The following is a 17,535-nucleotide window of genomic DNA, read 5'->3' as shown; positions in this document are numbered from 1 at the left end:
TTTTGCCCGGGCCCTGGCTGGATTTATTTGCTGTGGGGAGGCATTTGGATGTTAGTATGTGCTCTTGTTTTTCTCAAGTAAACACAAAATACATATATACTATTTATATTAGATTGTCATCATAATATAGGCGAAAATTTGTAAATGTGTGTGTGCGTGTGCAGTGGAAAAGAGAGAGAGAGAGAGAATGAGATGACGTATTGATATCAAAACTATATATATATATATATACCTTATATATATATACCTTACTCTTGATATATATATACCTTATTCTTGATATATATATATATATATATATATATATATATATATATATATATATATATATATATATATATATAATATATATATATATATATATATATATATATATATATATATATATATATATATATATATATATATATATATATATATATATCAAGAATAAGGTAGGGGGGAAGGGGGGGGGGGGGGGTTATTGAAGAATACTAGACAGCAATAGTGTTATTAGAGGTCCCCTACATCCGCTGTTAATATTAAGATATATTTTTTTTAAAGGAGAGAGAGAGAGAGACAAACACAAAGAGAAAGAGAGAGAATGAAAGTGGGAGTACGGGAGTGGAAGGATGCGTTTAAAAGTTATATTTAAAATAGAGGAGATGGTAAATTAAATAAAAATAATTAAACAATATACTAGTTTAAAAACCACAAAACAAACTATATTATTCTAAAATAAAGAAAGAAAAAAAAAACTTAGCTGGAAATTCTTCACAGAATCATTTTTTTGAAATAGTCAAGATATATAATATAAGAATATAATAGAAGTATTTAGTAACTGTACAATTTGGTGCTGGTCAAAATTAAATATAGAAGCAGAGATGCGAATGCTGATTAAAATAATAAATAAATAAATAAATAGATAAAATGAGGATGATGATGATAATAATATTAACAACAATAATAATAATGATAACATCAGTGGTACTACTACCACTACCACCACCACCACTGCTACTACTACTACTACTACTAATAATAATAATAATAATAACAGAATTAAAATCTAATCCCGTAAATAAATGATCAATTGGCCAAAATACATATAGAAATAAAAAGACTTAAAAGCCCAGTTTAAAAGGGAAAGATTATTTTTCAAAGATTAGCAGACACTATCTACTGGGCCGTTACCTCTGGTAAAGGGTCATCGCACGGGCCTTAAACCTCATCATTAGAAGTATATTATTATATTAATATATAAGTATATTTGGCATATATGTGTAAAAATAATAGAATGAGAAAAATAATAATAATATAATAATAATAATAATAATAATAATAATAATAATAATAATAATAATAATAATAATAATAAAATAATTAGTAAATAAATAAAAAGATAAATAAATGGATTTAAAAAAAAGAAAAGTAAATGATAAATAAATAAATAAATTTATGAATAAATAAATGAACTAATGATGGAATAGAGGAACTCAATGAAAATATATATTATATAAATATATAAAAATATATTTTTTAAAAATTGCCATATAAAGGTAAGGATGGGATTTCCTTCCTGTAATATTAATGATGAGTCGGTACCCTATGCGGGGAAGTTAGAATGTACATAATAAGGCAACGACCAGGGCTAGAAAGTCAAAAAGAGAATATATAACAAGTATTATTAATATTAAATGAATAGATAAATATATAAGTAATGATAGTAACAATAATAATAGTAATAATAATTATAATAATCATGATGATAATAATAAAAATAAACGTCATAATAATAATACCAAAACGAATGAAACATTTAATTGTAAACAGAATAACCGCACACTTGTTTAATAGATATATATCTGGCCCCCCGGAAAAATGCAAAAAAATATATCCCAAATTATGCGGGAGAAATTGCAAATTATGCGGGGGGAAAAAGGCAAATTATGTAAGGGAAATTACAAATTATGCAAAACAAGAAAAAAGTAATAAATAGCTGTCTAAATTTTTCCATTGCTTTATTTACATTTAACCAATTCAAAATTAAAGAACTACAACGCAAATTCAAAACTTAATTTTTTGTTGTAGCACAGACAAGCTAGATCTCGGAGAGACGTTGTGCTAAGACTCCTGCGCCTGTCTGACAATATCAGATTGTAAACAGCACTGCGGCCCCATCGGTCGCGTTTTCCTGGGGGGCCATATATATATATATATATATATATATATATATATATATATATATATATATATATATATATATATATATATATATATATACTTATATCTTTATCAGTTTTCACTTCACTCTAATTTTTTTTCATACTTATCATAGTTGAGAATGATTTATATGAAAATAAGATTTATTTTCAGACCTTTAAAACGATACCAAACACTAACCATGATTTTTTATTTATTTTTTTTCTTGTTGACACAAATTCAGTAAATACAACTAATAGTACAATTCTACTGCAAAAAAAAAACAAAAAAACAAAAAACAAAACAAAACAACTTTCTCTATCTCTCTCCGTCATGAATGCTGATTGACGGTAAGAGAGTCTAAATAAAGAGCCTCTCCCAAAGACGCTCAAAGCGGGACTCGAACCATGGACCAACCGGTGTCATACACATAGTCGCATAGTTAATAGAATCTATTCAAGGCCCTCTTTTTCAAAAGGTCAATGAATGAAGTTATCTCTCCAAGCCCCATAGCACATAGTGCCGGGCTATTTTAGATACTGCGATTTGACGTGAAAAGATGAGGTTTGTGTGTGTGTGGGGGGGGGGGGGGGGGGGGGGGGAAGTGGACGTTCAACACTTGAGAAGTAAAAAAATTGGCACGTACACCGTGTTAGTGTTATACAGGGCATCAAATTATCGTTCACTGAGATGAAATGGGCATAATCAGTAAATCAGTTAGATAAAAAGTGGAACACAGTGACAAAAATATGTAAGCAGTTTTCATTGACCTCATTATTATGTTAACCAAAGGAACAGGTTAGACATAATTTCCTGCTATCGTGTGTGTGTGTGTGTGTGTGCGTGTGTGTGTGTGTGTGTGTGTGTGTGTGCGAATCTCTCTCTATATAAATATCGATGTCATATTATCCTATCGGCTTTGCCCTTTCTGACTACGATCTACACATCAGCACGTGATACGCATTGTGTTTCACTTCTGACTCGGGACACTTATTACCCAACTTAGTGGATTTATCTGTGCATTCTTGGTAAGTTGTGAATAAAATACGAATAAACTTCATGTTCCTTTTCTTTTTGCCCTGTATCAATGAATAAAACTTTCTTAAATTGTCAATATAGATGTTTGTTTACCATACTAATTGCTAACTTGTGTTAAGGCACGACTCTCTCTCTCTCTCTCTCTCTCTCTCTCTCTCTCTCTCTCTCTCTCTCTCTCTATATTTTATATATATATATATATATATATATATATATATATATATATATATATATATATATATATATTATATATATATCTCACAAACTCTCACTCTCACTGTTTCTCTTTTGCAGACATCTCTCACTAGTCTCACTCGCTCATATTCGTGCACTCGTTCTCACCATCTCACTCTTAAATAATTGTCAATATAGATGTTTGTTTAACATACTAATTGCTAACGTGTGTTAGTGTTAAGGCACGACTCTCCCCCCCCCCCTCTCTCTCTCTCTCTCTCTCTCTCTCTCTCTCTCTCTCTCTCTCTCTCTATATTATATATATATATATATATATATATATATATATATATATATATATATATATATATATATATGTGTGTGTGTGTGTGTGTGTGTATTCATGACATAAAATCTGACATGTAAAAAACCCGCTGAAACCCGACAATATCCGACAACGTTATGGGAAGTAGGCAGCAGTGGGGAGTGAACCTGGGACTATGGGTTTCGGTTGGTTTCGTAAAAAAGAAATACTAGGGAGGTATTACTTTTTTTTTTTTACGAAATTCGACAAAAATATGGGAAGTAGGCATCAGTGGGGAGTGGACCTGGGATCATAGGAGAAGGAGGGTGGTTATTTTTTTACGAAACCCGCTTAAATCCTCCGAAACCCAACCCGCTGAAACCGACCAAAGTTATGAGAATTGGGCAGCAGTGGGGAGTGAACCGGGGACTCAGGGGAGTACACCAGTGGGGAGTGAACCTGGGACTAAGGGAAGAGAATATCAGAAGAAAATGAACCTGGAACTATGGGAGATTTATACCTGTGGGAATTGAAGCCGGACAATGGGAATTTGGTACCAGAGGAGAGGAAACTTGAGAGTGTAGGAGGTGGGCTGCAATGGGGAATGAACATGGGACTCAGGGAAGTACACACCAGTGGGGAGTGAACCTGACACTATAGGAAGTGGGCACGAATGGGAATTCAACCTGGGACTACGAGAGGTAGATACCAATGGATATTGAGCCCAAAAGGGTACTTCTCTTTTTCGAAACCTACCGAAATCGTCAACAGTTATGGGAAGTGAGCAGCAATGGGCAATGAACCGGAGACTCAGAGTGGTGCACACCAGTGGGGAGTGAACCTGGGACTATGGGAGATGGATACCAGTGTGAATTGAAGCCGGACTATGGGATTTGGGTACCAGAGGAAAATTAACGTGACACTATAGGAAGTGAGCACCAATGGGGATTGAACTTGGAACCACGAGAGAACGATACCAGTGGACAGTGAGCCCAGAAGTGTACTTCTCTTTTTCGAAACCTACCGAACTCGTCGAAAGTTATGGGAAGTGGGCAGCAATGGGCAATGAACCGGGGACTCAGGGAAGTGCACGCCAATGGGGAGTGAATCTGGGACTATGGGAAGAGGATATCAGTGGGAATTGAAGCCGACTATAGGAGTTGGATTCCAGAGGAGAATTAACTTGAGACTATGGGAGGTGGAAAGCAATGGGAGTGCACTTCACTGATTCCAGCAGTAATTCCCCATTGGTGCCCACCTCCCATAGACAGTAGTTCATTCTCATCTGGTGCCCAAACCCCATAGTCATGCATCGATTCCCACTGGTATCCATCTACCATAGTCCCAGGTTCATTTTCCACAGATATCGTAGTCCCAGGTTGACTCCCCACTGGCGTGTACTTCCCTGAGTCCCTGGTTCATTGCCCATTGGTGCCCGCTTCCCATAATTTTTGAAGATTTCGGTAGGTTTCGAAACAGAAGTACCTTTCTTGTCTCACTGTCCACTGGTATCTACCTCTCGTATGCGTAGTCCCAGGTTCAATCCCCATTGGTGCCAACTTCCTATAGTGTCAAGTTCATTCTCTTCTGGTACCCAAATCCCATAGTCCGGCTTCAATTCCCACGGGTATCTACCTCCCATAGTCCTAGGTTCATTTCCCACTGGTATCCTCTTCCCATAGTCCCAAGTTCACTCCCCACTGGTGTGCACTTCCCTGAGTCCCAGGTTCATTTTCCATTGCTGCCAACTTCCTACAGTTTCAGGTTCATTCTCCTCTGGTAAAAAAAATTCCCATACTTCGGCTTCAATTCCCACAGGTATCCATCTCCCATTGTCCCATGTTCATTTCCTTCTGATATCCTCTTCCCTTAGTCCCTGGTTCACTCCCCACTGGTGTACACTCCCCCGAGTCCCAGTCCCAGGTTCACTCTCTACTGCTGCCTACTTCCCATAACGTTGTCGGATATCGTCGGGTTTCGGCGGGCTTCATATATATAACTTAAGCTTTTATGCAGCACAATATCCACTAAACGTGCTCAAAGCGCTTTATTAATATTAAAGGAGAAAAAATAAATCATCTCATTCTATCCATTGAGGGAATTTCATTTACTTTACCAAAAAATTAACAGTAACAGCAGATTTCCAGGCAAACTTTATACTCCCAATTTCAGCTCTCGCCGTCGCTTTGGTTGCACGGGTGAAGCGCGTTGAGCATGGTGACTTTCGTGAGAGTGCGCTATGTAAATGTTTATATTTATTTGAATGTGCCGCATTACACATTTAATTTAATTGTAGTGTAAATTGAAGACTTTCCCTTACTCTTTACTACCTATTAAAGTTAAAGCAGCGAGTTATGAAAATATAAGATTTGTATCTCTCTCTCTCTCTCTCTCTCTCTCTCTCTCTCTCTCTCTCTCTCTCTCTCTCTCTCTCTCTCTCTCTCTCTCTCACTCTCTCTCTCTCTCTCACTCTCTCTCTCTCTCTCTCTCTCTCTCTCTCTCTCTCTCTCTCTCTCTCTTCTTTATATATATATATATATATATATATATATATATATATATATATATATAATATATATATATATATATATATATATATTTGAAGGACGAGTTTTCCGGCCAAGATTTTAAATATATATTTTTTTCATAGAACGGCAGATATGTCCCAGTCGTCGACTACGATAATTTAGAGGTGTCTAAATGAGTCAATAAAATAATATAGTAAAATAAAGGGAGTAAAAAATGAGTCTTCTACAAGATATAGCAGTAAACGACAGTTCGGCCTTTTGCCTTCTTCAGGTAAACAACTATGATTCGTCTTTTGATTTGTGATACCTTGATTGATTGAAGCTTCACATATCTTCATTCGTTCTCGTTTGTATTTAAAGCTCCAGGCTGCGTATTTGAATTGTTATTAATTTACGGGTTATCCTGACGAGGAGAGAAATATTGTTGCTGTTTTTACTTCTGTCAAACTACTGTTAAATAATATACATTAGCCTAGAGATTTTATATTGGCGCTGGTCTCCGGCGACTGCAGACGTGTTTTGTCAGTGCTCTGTGTCTTCACAAGTTTTATTTGATATTTTTACAATTCTTATTTATAAAAGTGACACTATATTTTTACAATGGCTGTGATTTATTCCTGTACAATAGTTATCATATTTTTACTTTGTAATCAAATGTCTTTAGCCAGTATTTTTATAAATAATCTGTCTAGCCAAACCTGTGTTCCCCCATTTTATTCCTATTCAACATCTACGCTTCGTTTACTGAGACCTGAATCCCCATCACCTCCACCACCGGTTGACACAAGTGCCGCGCTGAGGACCGGTCACACGGTTCCTTAGCTGGGACCGGAGGACCGGTCCCAAAGTGAAGAACCGTCTTATCTTTCTATTTGAACGGTCCCAGTGATTCTAGTTTCTTTACTGCCTTTTCTCGGTTCTTTTGCCTAGGTCGTTCGCCTAACCACCCATCCCACTTAATTAATCGCACCAACCCCCTCTTGCACATACGCCCTCTTGTGTGTGTGGTGGGGCAAGAGGGGCCGCGAGACGCCTTGGACCATTTCATTACTCGGGGTAAATTTCCTAATTTACTACACACTAATGATCGCAATGACAATGATCTATTTTGACGACATCACCCCTCTTCTCTAATGGGTTATTCTTTGAAATGAATGTGACTACTATAATAAGATGTGTGTTTGTGTGTATGTGTGTGTTCGTGTGTGTTTCGAACCTGACTGGTCCGATATTTTTCTTTTGGCTATCTGTTGTCACCACTCCTTTCTATCGCATTGTTGTCATTTGATGATACAATAATATTTTTATTTCGTTTGGTGTTTTAACTAATCAAATGATACAAGTTTCACATACTATAGCTTTCTTCAAAAATAACAATTATAACGTCTGTATTTTTTTAAAACCACCATTAGATTATTTGGGGGGGGGGAGGGGGGGGGGCGATAGCTCAGTTGATAGAGCACTCTCTTTACACGCAAGGGGCCAGAGATTGATCCCGGGTGCAGTCGAGCTTTTTCTTCTTCTGATCTCTGTCTATTCAGCAGTGAATGGGTAGCTGGGTTTGTTAGATCTGGCGAAAAGTACTTTGGGATAGACAGCGTCCTATCCAAAGATAGAATTTTTTTTAATAAAAAAAGAAACAAAAAACGTGAGCTTTTATATAGCGCAATATCCACTAAATGTGCTCAAAGCGCTTTACAACGGGTCCCTGATAATAGCAACACGTAACATGTAGAACGAGACATGACGCCTGTTAGGCGATGTTACAATTTTTTTCGACAGAGACAACAATGTTGACGACCAGGTACTCATTTTACACCTGAGTACGGTGATAGGATGTGAGTAAAGAGTCTTTCAAGGACTAAACTAGGCGCCGAGCGAGGCTCGAACCAGGACCTTCCGATCCGAAAGCGATGTGTTATACCACAAGACCACATAGCCGCACGAAAAGAGAAAAAAGGAATGGAGACAACAACCCCCCCCCCCAAAAAAAAAAAAATAATTTAAAAAATCAAAACAAACTCTTCCCACTTCCCATACTTTTGGTCCAGCATGTCCTAGACACAAAATATTAACAATCCCTTTTCCTTTCACTCCCTAACATTGACTGACATTGACCCGACCCGCTCCATCAATCTTCGCAGACACACACACACACACGCACACACACACACACACACAAACACATGCTTAATGGATAGTGTTATAGCACTATTTTCATGTTTTGAGGCAACACGCCTTCTCCGCTCTCACTTACACTTAGTGGTTCTACAGCCATCTACTGCAGGACCGGTTCCTATCGTTTGACGGTCCCAAGGACGCCTTGTGATTGGCCAATGTCGAAAAAGAACCGGTTCATTGACGGTCCCACGAGCCTTGTGAATGGCTAATGTCGAAAAAGAACCGGTTCGAACCGGTCCTTGCGGTTCTCATTACCCAGGGACCGTAGAACCGGCGGTCCTAAACATGCTTGGGACCACTCCGCACTAGTTGACACATCGTTCATCAAGCCGAAAAAAAGGGGGAGGAAAGGAGAAATCAAAACAAAATTCGGACGTCGACACAATCGTCCTTTCTTGCCTTGCGTTGTGACTGGAAATGTGCGCTCAGTGAAAAATAAAATAGATGAACTGTGCTCACTGTGTCGTCATTGCTGCGTTATAGACAAGCCTCTATTATATGTATAACAGAGTCCTGGTTGACACCCAACACACCATCATCTGTCGTCGAAATCGGACAACTATTCTCGACACTGGACCAATAGAGACAGTTCAAACAAAAAAACGGGGCGGTGGTGTGTGCGTATACATAAACAATAATTGGTGTCACCCCAACAATAAAAATAATATCTCGTCAATTTCGAACAACAACATTGAACTTTTGACAGTAGGTGCACGGCCATATTACTTACCTAGAGAATTTTCTAAAGTCAACATCATGACAGTTTACATTCCCCCCAGTGCCGATGCAAATGTTGCCATGGAAACTCTAATAAGTCATGTGGAAAATGAAAAAAGTAAATCGCCTGACTGTATTTTTCTTGTGACTGGCGATTTTAATCATTGCAATAATATAATAATTCCTGGACTTTCACAATTTGTTCAGTGCTTTACTCGTGACAAATCGACCCTCGACCTATTTTTCTGTAATGTTGACAAGTCCTATAAATGTTTTCCAAGAGCTCCACATAATAGAGTGTTTCAGCAAATCATTTCGGACTTAGACTGAGACCCTAGAAAGAGGAGAGCTAACTCGTAGCTCCTCTTTCTAGGCTTAGACTTAGACCTATCTATCACATGATCGGTTATTATTACCTATATATCGCCCTGTCATCAAACGTTGTAAGCCAGTAGTGAAGTGTGTTCAGGTCATGAACGAAAGTATAGATAGAATGCGCTTGGCCAAGGAGTTCACAACATTGCCATCCGGAAGTATAACGGACCAACACACAAACTCAGTGTAACCATGAACTTTTATAGTCTGGTTAATACAGTTTAGTGAGAACAACTCACAAACGCGGATGGCAAAAACAATAACAAAGGCCTGAGTGACGTCATCTGCATACTATCTATACGTGAGGAGTTGCGTGGCTGCTTCGAGTTGCGAGTGTGCTGATTGGAATGTTTTTATTGACGCGTGTGAGGGTGTGAATGAACTTAATGATAGTGTGTCCGAGTATATAAAGTTTTGTGAGCAACAAGTGTGTGAAAGAAAAGAAGTTAAATGTTATCCAAATAACTAACCATGGATAACAAAAGAACTGAAATCCCTTTTAAATGAGAAAAAGCATATATTTATAAATGGTACCAAAGATGAACTAAAGACGAACAAAGAGAAATCAAAGAAGAAATTATTAAATGTAAGGAACGTTACAAAACAAAAGTAGAGAGAAGTTTCCAATCAGGCGACATTAAAACAACTTGGAAAGGCATGAAAACAATTATCAATTACAATGAAAGCAAATCTAAAGTACCCGACAATACGATTTAAATGATCTGAACAAATTTTATGCTCGTTTTGATTCTACCAATGATGAATACGAAATTGAACAGACTAAAAAATTGCTGATAGAGCGTATGAATGATGATTGCGAGAATGAATTCAGTGAATGTGAGACAAAATATATGTTTTCTAGACTGAATGAAAGGAAGGCGGCTGGGCCGGATGGTATAAAAGGCAGAATTTTGAAAACCTGTGCGGAACAATTATGCTATATTTATACTTATATTTTTAATATGTCTTTTTCACGCTCTTCCATCCCTAGTATTTGAAAAACTTCAGAAATAATTCCTGTCCCCAAAAAAAGACAAAGTAAAATCAATGAATGATCTGAGACCTGTCGCTCTCACATCAATTGTTATGAAGTGTTTTGAAAAACTTATTTTGTTACGAATTAATAACCATGTTAGACCTCTTTTGGACCCTTATCAATTTGCCTACCAAAGTAAACGCAGTGTAGAAGATGCCATCCTAGTTTTTACAAATAATATCTACAAACATTTAGACACGCCTAAAAGCTACTGCAGAATTCTTTTTGTTGATTTTTCATCCGCATTTAATACAATTCAGACCCACCTCCTTGCTAATAAACGTTCTACTTTTAAAATTAATCCTTATATCATCTCCTGGGTGCTAGACTTCCTTACAAATAGAACACAAACAAGTAAAAGGAAATGTCTCCAATAACATAACTATAAATACTGGTGCTCCGCAGGGCTGTGTAATCTCTCCCATGCTCTTTATACTTTATACAAACGACTGTAAAAGCGCAGATTTAAACATACCCCTTTTAAAATTTGCTGACGATACAACTCTACAAGGACTAATTACTAATAATAACGAAATAAATTATAAGAAAGAAAGAAATAAATTGGTTTCCTGGTGCGACAATAACCACTTTGAATTGAATGTTAGTAAGACCAAAGAATTGATTATAGACTTTAGAAAAGATAAGAATACAAAAGACCATATTACTGTTAAAAATGAAAAAGTAGAGCAGGTAGTAGAATACAATTATCTAGGAGTCACCATGGACAACAAACTACGGTGGAAGTACATTCCAGTTATATCAATAGTAAAATTAATCAAAGAATGTACTTTTTACGGAAATTGTCCCAACTTAACATTAGCAAAACACTGTGTACGCTATTTTATAGATTTGTAATAGAAAGTGTTTTGGTTTTTTGTATTACTGCCTGGGGGGGGGGGGGGGGGGGGGGGATTGTCTTATGTCAGTAAAAGCTAACTTTGACAGGATTATTAAAAGAGCAAATAAATTTACTACAGGATCCATGTCTTTTAATGATTTATATTCAGAATACTGCTTAAGAAAAATTCTGGGTGGGGATCCTGACCTCCCATAGCGGGCAGGGAGGTACACACTGTGTCTTCTATCCCCTTATATCTGTTTTCCAGCATGCTTTCTGTCTTTGTCTTGGAATGAGATTACTTAGTTTTTTTCCTGGCCCTGGTCGGAGTCCTGGCTGGGAGGGAAACAGTCAAATGCATAGTTATTGTTTTGGGAGATGATATTTTTTTCCTTGTAAATCATCTCTCTGTTATGTATTAGTAAATTTGTTATTTGTTAATGTATAATGTAAGCATTTGAGTGTGTTCCTCTTTGTTGGATTGTGTTCTTGTGTCCGGATGAGACTTATAGGTGATCTCAAACTAAGTACATTGGTGGTATGCTTTTGGAATCTACATCTGATCCCTATTTGTTCCCAGTTCCCTATGTCTTACTTTCTCTTGGATGCTTCAATTGTAATTCTAGAACTTTTTACTATCCCATTTTCTTCCTTTTTACTGGCGCTGATATAACCTAAATGTGTTGCAAGCGCCGTAAAACCCTTAAAAACAAAAACAAACAACATAAGAAAAATTAGTAATATTTTAGATAATCCAACTCACCCTTTAAATCTTCAGATCACTAAGTCGAACAGAAGTGACCGATTGTTGTCTATACGAACAAAAATTGAAAGACACCTCCGATCCTTTTAACCTTACAGTTGCAGAATTTTTTATTAGGAAAATAATTTATAAATTATGGTCCACATCTGTTTTAACTTTGAAACCTTTTCTTTAAAATTACTCCATACCCACAATTTTTAAACATCAATTTATAAAATCGCTTACTACAACTTTTCTATTGACCTTTTTATTCTACATTACGAGCCATGTAATTTATACTATGTAATTTTTCTCAGTCAATTTACAATAGTATTATACTGTAACTAATTCTTAGATTTTTACTGATCTTTTTTTCTTATTTGTTGACATCAATATACCTTTTCAAGATATTTATATCTTTACACTTTTATAATCTGTATATCCCGTAATTTACACTATGTAATTATTCTTACAGCCTACAATATTATTACACTATATATACCCATTACCAAATTGTACTTTACCACATTATATTTACGTATATTATGTTTATGTATGTATCATTGTCGGCATTTTCTACGTCTGTACAAAAATTTCCTTTTGGATGAATAAAGTACATTATTATAATATTATTATTACACTTTCAAAAATATTGCTAAGGCCTTAACGCCAGCCTTGTTTTGTTTCTATGTATTAGGGAGACTTTTATAAGAATCTTGTCTATACGATGGCTAACAATTAATTTATTTTCCTTGCTTGTTCAGACTGCATATTATAAATTTTTTTTTTAAATTGAGCTTTATATAGCGCAATATCCACTAAATGTGCTCAAAACGCTTTACCCGGGGTCCCTGGTCAACAGCAACATTTAACATGTAGGACGTGACATGTATCAGTATTATACCAATTATTCAACCCAAAATAAGGTCATCCTCGTTGAATTCTGTCGACTTGCTCTCAGAATTGTGTCAAACCCATTGCCCCCCCCCCCCCCCCCCCCCCCCCCCCCCCCCCCCCCCCTCTCTCTCTCTCTCTCTCTCTCTCTCTCTCTCTCTCTCTCTCTCTCTCTCTCTCTCTCTCTCTCTCTCTCTCTCTCTCTCTCTCTCTCTCTCTCTCTCTCTCTCTCTCTCTATCTATCTATCTATCTATCTATCTCTCGCTGCCTCTTTCTCTCCCCCCCCCCCTCTCTCTCTCTCTCTCTCTCGCTAAATTGAAACGACCAAGAGTATTGTAATGTGGTATTTAAGGTGGAGATTAAATTAAAGAATTTTAAGAAAACTTAATAATCTCCACACCACCCGAGCGTTTTACTAAGGTTGTCTGCTCCTGCACCCACATAATCGCCCTATTAATTAGAATTGAATTATATAGAGGTCTGCATATCCTATGATTTCCCAGTTACATATTATTATGATTATTGGCTCGTATAGATGTCTAAAGATATAACCTTCACAATACAATAAGTAATGAATAAACAAGTTCCAGTCCCACTTATAATTGACAAGTAAGTCAGATTTATTCTGTTTTAAATAGTTTTAAATAGTACTTGTTACATTTTATAATGGTTTATATTTTTGAATATTTATGATTCATCATCGGGCACTAAAAAGAAAAACACAATATTTTTGTTATTGTGATTCTTAACTTCGTAGCAGCTGAGGTCCTTAGCCTAACTGGCTCTCTGCCGTTTGATGAACAGGTGTGAGGTTTGCCAGCTCTCCTATGGCCAAACTAGGAAGGGATAGAAATCTGGTTTGATAAAATAGTAACAGGCCATCAGATTTCTCCGTGTTTATCTTCTTGGGCCTATCTTCGGACTGGAGCACCCTCAGACAGGGATATAATATATATAATAATAAATATTATAATATCTAGAGTGCACTCTGGATACGTCGACGTTGCTTACGTCGATTTTTACTAGTGCCGCGCTGAGGACCGGTCCTTGGACCGGACCCACGGTCTTTTAGCTGTGAACCGGAGACCGGTCCCATAGTGGAAGACCGGCGGCGGTCCTCACTTCTTATCACCTTTCAACAGTCTCGCGCCATACTACTTCCCCAGCGATTCGTTGCCTCGGTTGCCTATCTTCCACCAATCACCACCCATCCCACTTAATTAATCGCACCACCCCCACTTTGCCATACACTAAACGACACAGACGACCATAGAGGCAGACGACCACCTCCCTCCACTCCGCAAACCGCCCTTTCGTGTGTGAGATGGGGGGAACAGGAGGCGCACGACTTGGACGATTCCATTATACGGGGTAAATTTCAAAATTTACTACACCATAATGATCGCAATGACAATGATCTATGATGAAGGCATGACCCCTCTTCTCTAATGGGTTATTGTTTGAAATGCATGTGAATACTAAAGATGTGTGTGTGTGTGTGTGTGTGTGTGTGTGTGTGTGTGTCGAACCTAGCAAGTAGCAAGTCCGATTTTTTGTTTTCTTTTGTCCATCTCTTGTCACCACTCCTTTCTATCGCATTGTTGTCATTTAAAATAATACAATAATATTAAAATTTCGTTTGGTGTTTTAACTAATCAAATAATATGAGTTTCATTAGTTTCTTCCTTCCAAAAAAACCAGTTATAACGTCTGTATTTTAATACAGTCCAATAGAATATTTGGGGACCCCGATAGCTCAGTTGATAGAGCACTCTCTTTATACGCAAAGGGCCAGAGATCGATCCGGGTGCAGTCGAGTTTTTTCTGAATCCCTGTCTACTCAGCAGTGAATGGGTAGCTGGATTTGTTAGATCTGGCGAAAAGTCGCCATGGACCCCACTTATTACTTATTAACTTATTACCGCATCCACCCCCTCTTATTATAACTTCACGTCTCTCTCTTACTCTTCAATGCTCGCTGCCCTCTAATGTGTGTGTGTGTGTGGGGGGGGGGGGGGAGGGGGGGTACGAGTTGCGTGTGTGTATCAACGCCACGAACAACTCGATCAACGCCTTGGGCGATGCCATTATCTCCGTTAATGGGGATAAATTTCAAATTTTATTAAATTATCGAAGTAACAATGAAGTACGGTGAGCAAATAAAGAAGGCATCACCCCTCTTCTCTAATTAGGTTACAATTTGAAATGAGTGTGACTACTCCGTGTGTTTTACTCCTGTAGACCACGGTTTTCATCGTGTAGCGGTCTTTAACGGTTCAAGAATGAACGATCCCACAGTCCCAAAGGTCAAAACGGTTCGAACTTCCAACAGTCTCTCAGGAATGTTCAATGTCGAAAAGGACCGGTCCTAGGACCGGTCTTTGCGGTTTTCATTTCCCAGGGACCGTAGGACCGTGGTCCTTAATCTTGCCAAGGACCGCCCCGCACTAATTTTTACCCAAGTTGATTTTTTTTCTCTTGGTCTCTCCCCCTTTTTCTTATATAACATTAGTAAAAAAAATAAAACTCCACATAAGTCGATGTTCTTATCACTCATGACCACAATAAAATCACAAATAAACAAGTATTTCCATCGGTTAAAAAAAGCTACCAGTAAGAATTTTCAATGGTTACGAGTATCCGCGAACGATTGGCGCACACCAATGTGATGTAGAGCTTTGGCTGACGCCCGTGCTCAATGACCTTGAGCAGTATTGAATAACTTTGATTTCTCCATGTCACATTTTACATAATCGTAACTTCAAGTTCAAGATTTTCTTCTTTTTTTTTTTTTTTGTGTGGTTCTAATCCCAGGCCATCCTATATAATGGTCCTCTTAATTAGTATCAATTTTATCAAGAATTCAAGTCAAGTCTACAACTACAACGGCAAACCTATCGCTGAAAAGAAAGATCCAGCTGATCGATGCATTTGAAAAGTCTGGCATGCAACAGAAAATCATCACAGAAGAAATTGGCATACCAATACCAGCTATTTCTGTCTCGACGATTTACAAGAAGCATGACCTTGACCTAGAGGCTCTTACAGTGCACTCTGGATACGTCGACGTTGCTGAGGTCGATATTTTATCTTGGTCCCACCCCCTTCCTCCTATATAGCATTAGCTTTCCAATCGACGAAAATTATTTTTTTTTAATCTCTAGTAAAAAAAAAAACATGAGCTATGGCTTATTTCGTCAGCATCTCATATGGTCAATCAACACACATTTTATGTGTCTGGTTAGTCCCTTCAAAGTGTGTGTAGCCGATGTCATATACTATTTTTGGGAAGGGGGTTGACCGAAGTATTATTATTGTGTTGACTCCAACGTATGAGGTCAATGACCTAGGTAATATTATATGTTGGCTCCAATCGGTAATATTATTGAGTACCGTCAGATTCTTTCCCTATTTAATTTTAACCCTGTGTATTTGTGTGCCGGCACGCGCGTTTGTTTGATTAGGTGTGTGTTGAGGGGAGGGGGTAGGAGGGTCCTGACAAGTTAAATCCATCCATTCAACGCTTTGCTTTGAGCCTGCCAGGACCTGTGTGTCCTTTGTTATTATTTGATCCCCTTTTTAGTACATATTTACATAATCTGCACATTTTTTTTTTTTACACATTTTACATTTTATCATTTGGGTACTTATGGAGTGTCTATTACATTTTCTGTTGCAAAGCATGTCATAGTCAGTAACAGTAAATTGATTCCGCTTTTTGGTCTCAAATTCCGCTTTTTATGTATGCTGATTCCTCTTTGGGGCTATTGGGGGTAGGAGCCTCATTGACCACTACAGGAACCTTTACTTCTCAGGTCAATCCAACGCGACCAAGCAACGTCAGCGAAAAGCGTGACATGAAGGGACACATTCTAGATTGGCTTGCTTTGTTCACATGCATTTGTGCTCATTTGGCTACACTCCGGTTATTTGATTTTCGGTTAAGTCGATTTTTATATGGTCCCCTGGGAATCTTCTTATCCGGAGTCTACTGTATATATTTATAATGCTAACGCCCAGATAGCATGAAATAAATAACTGATAGGTACTCCGGCCTCAAGAAGTACTGTTCTGCGCTAGATAAACAAACTAGCGAAACCATGGTATTAAAATTATGTTTACATTACAAGTAGCAAAGTCATCGTGATATCATGCATATCAACCTCATAGGAATAGAGATGTAAAAGTATGCAGAGAAAGCTGTTGATACAGACTATAGATTAGAAAGAAATTTAAGAAAGTTAACTCAATGTAATCCACTCGCCCCTTATACTGAATGATATCACACATCTGAATCAGGATAAAACACGTCTGTTCTTGACGATATTTTTGTTGGAGAGAATGTCTTGTTGTAAGTGGCAGGTTTTTATAAAGCTATGCGTCTTTGTTTTGAAGATAGGGTTTTGAGCGTGTCTGCCATTCGCATTTAATTTTCGTTGTCCGATATAGCAGAGTTTGAGCGAATTTAGAGGTACGAAGCCTGCATCTTCGTCACTAAAGCGTATTGCGCGAGAATCCAATTAACA

General features: G+C 37.5%; 1 protein-coding gene across 2 annotated transcripts in view; it reads left to right on the top strand.

The window, feature by feature from the left end:
• The first annotated feature begins 3,074 nt into the window (after positions 1–3,074).
• LOC144965208 (threonine synthase-like 2) overlaps positions 3,075–17,535 on the top strand; it is a 46,325-nt gene continuing 31,864 nt past the window's right edge. The window contains exon 1 of one of the 2 annotated variants that reach the window (XM_078900301.1): positions 3,075–3,209. The gene's annotated coding sequence lies outside the window, so the exon portion shown is untranslated. The remainder of the gene's footprint in view (positions 3,210–17,535) is intronic. The other variant, XM_078900303.1, reaches the window with a different exon arrangement.

Source organism: Berghia stephanieae, chromosome 2 (genome assembly GCF_034508935.2).
Source record: "Berghia stephanieae isolate SIO BIC M18660-M18661 chromosome 2, UCSD_Bste_1.3, whole genome shotgun sequence".
NCBI classification, from domain to species: Eukaryota; Metazoa; Mollusca; class Gastropoda; order Nudibranchia; family Aeolidiidae; genus Berghia; species Berghia stephanieae.
Note: the sequence above shows the minus strand (reverse complement) of the source record. Positions and strands in the feature narration are given on the sequence as shown.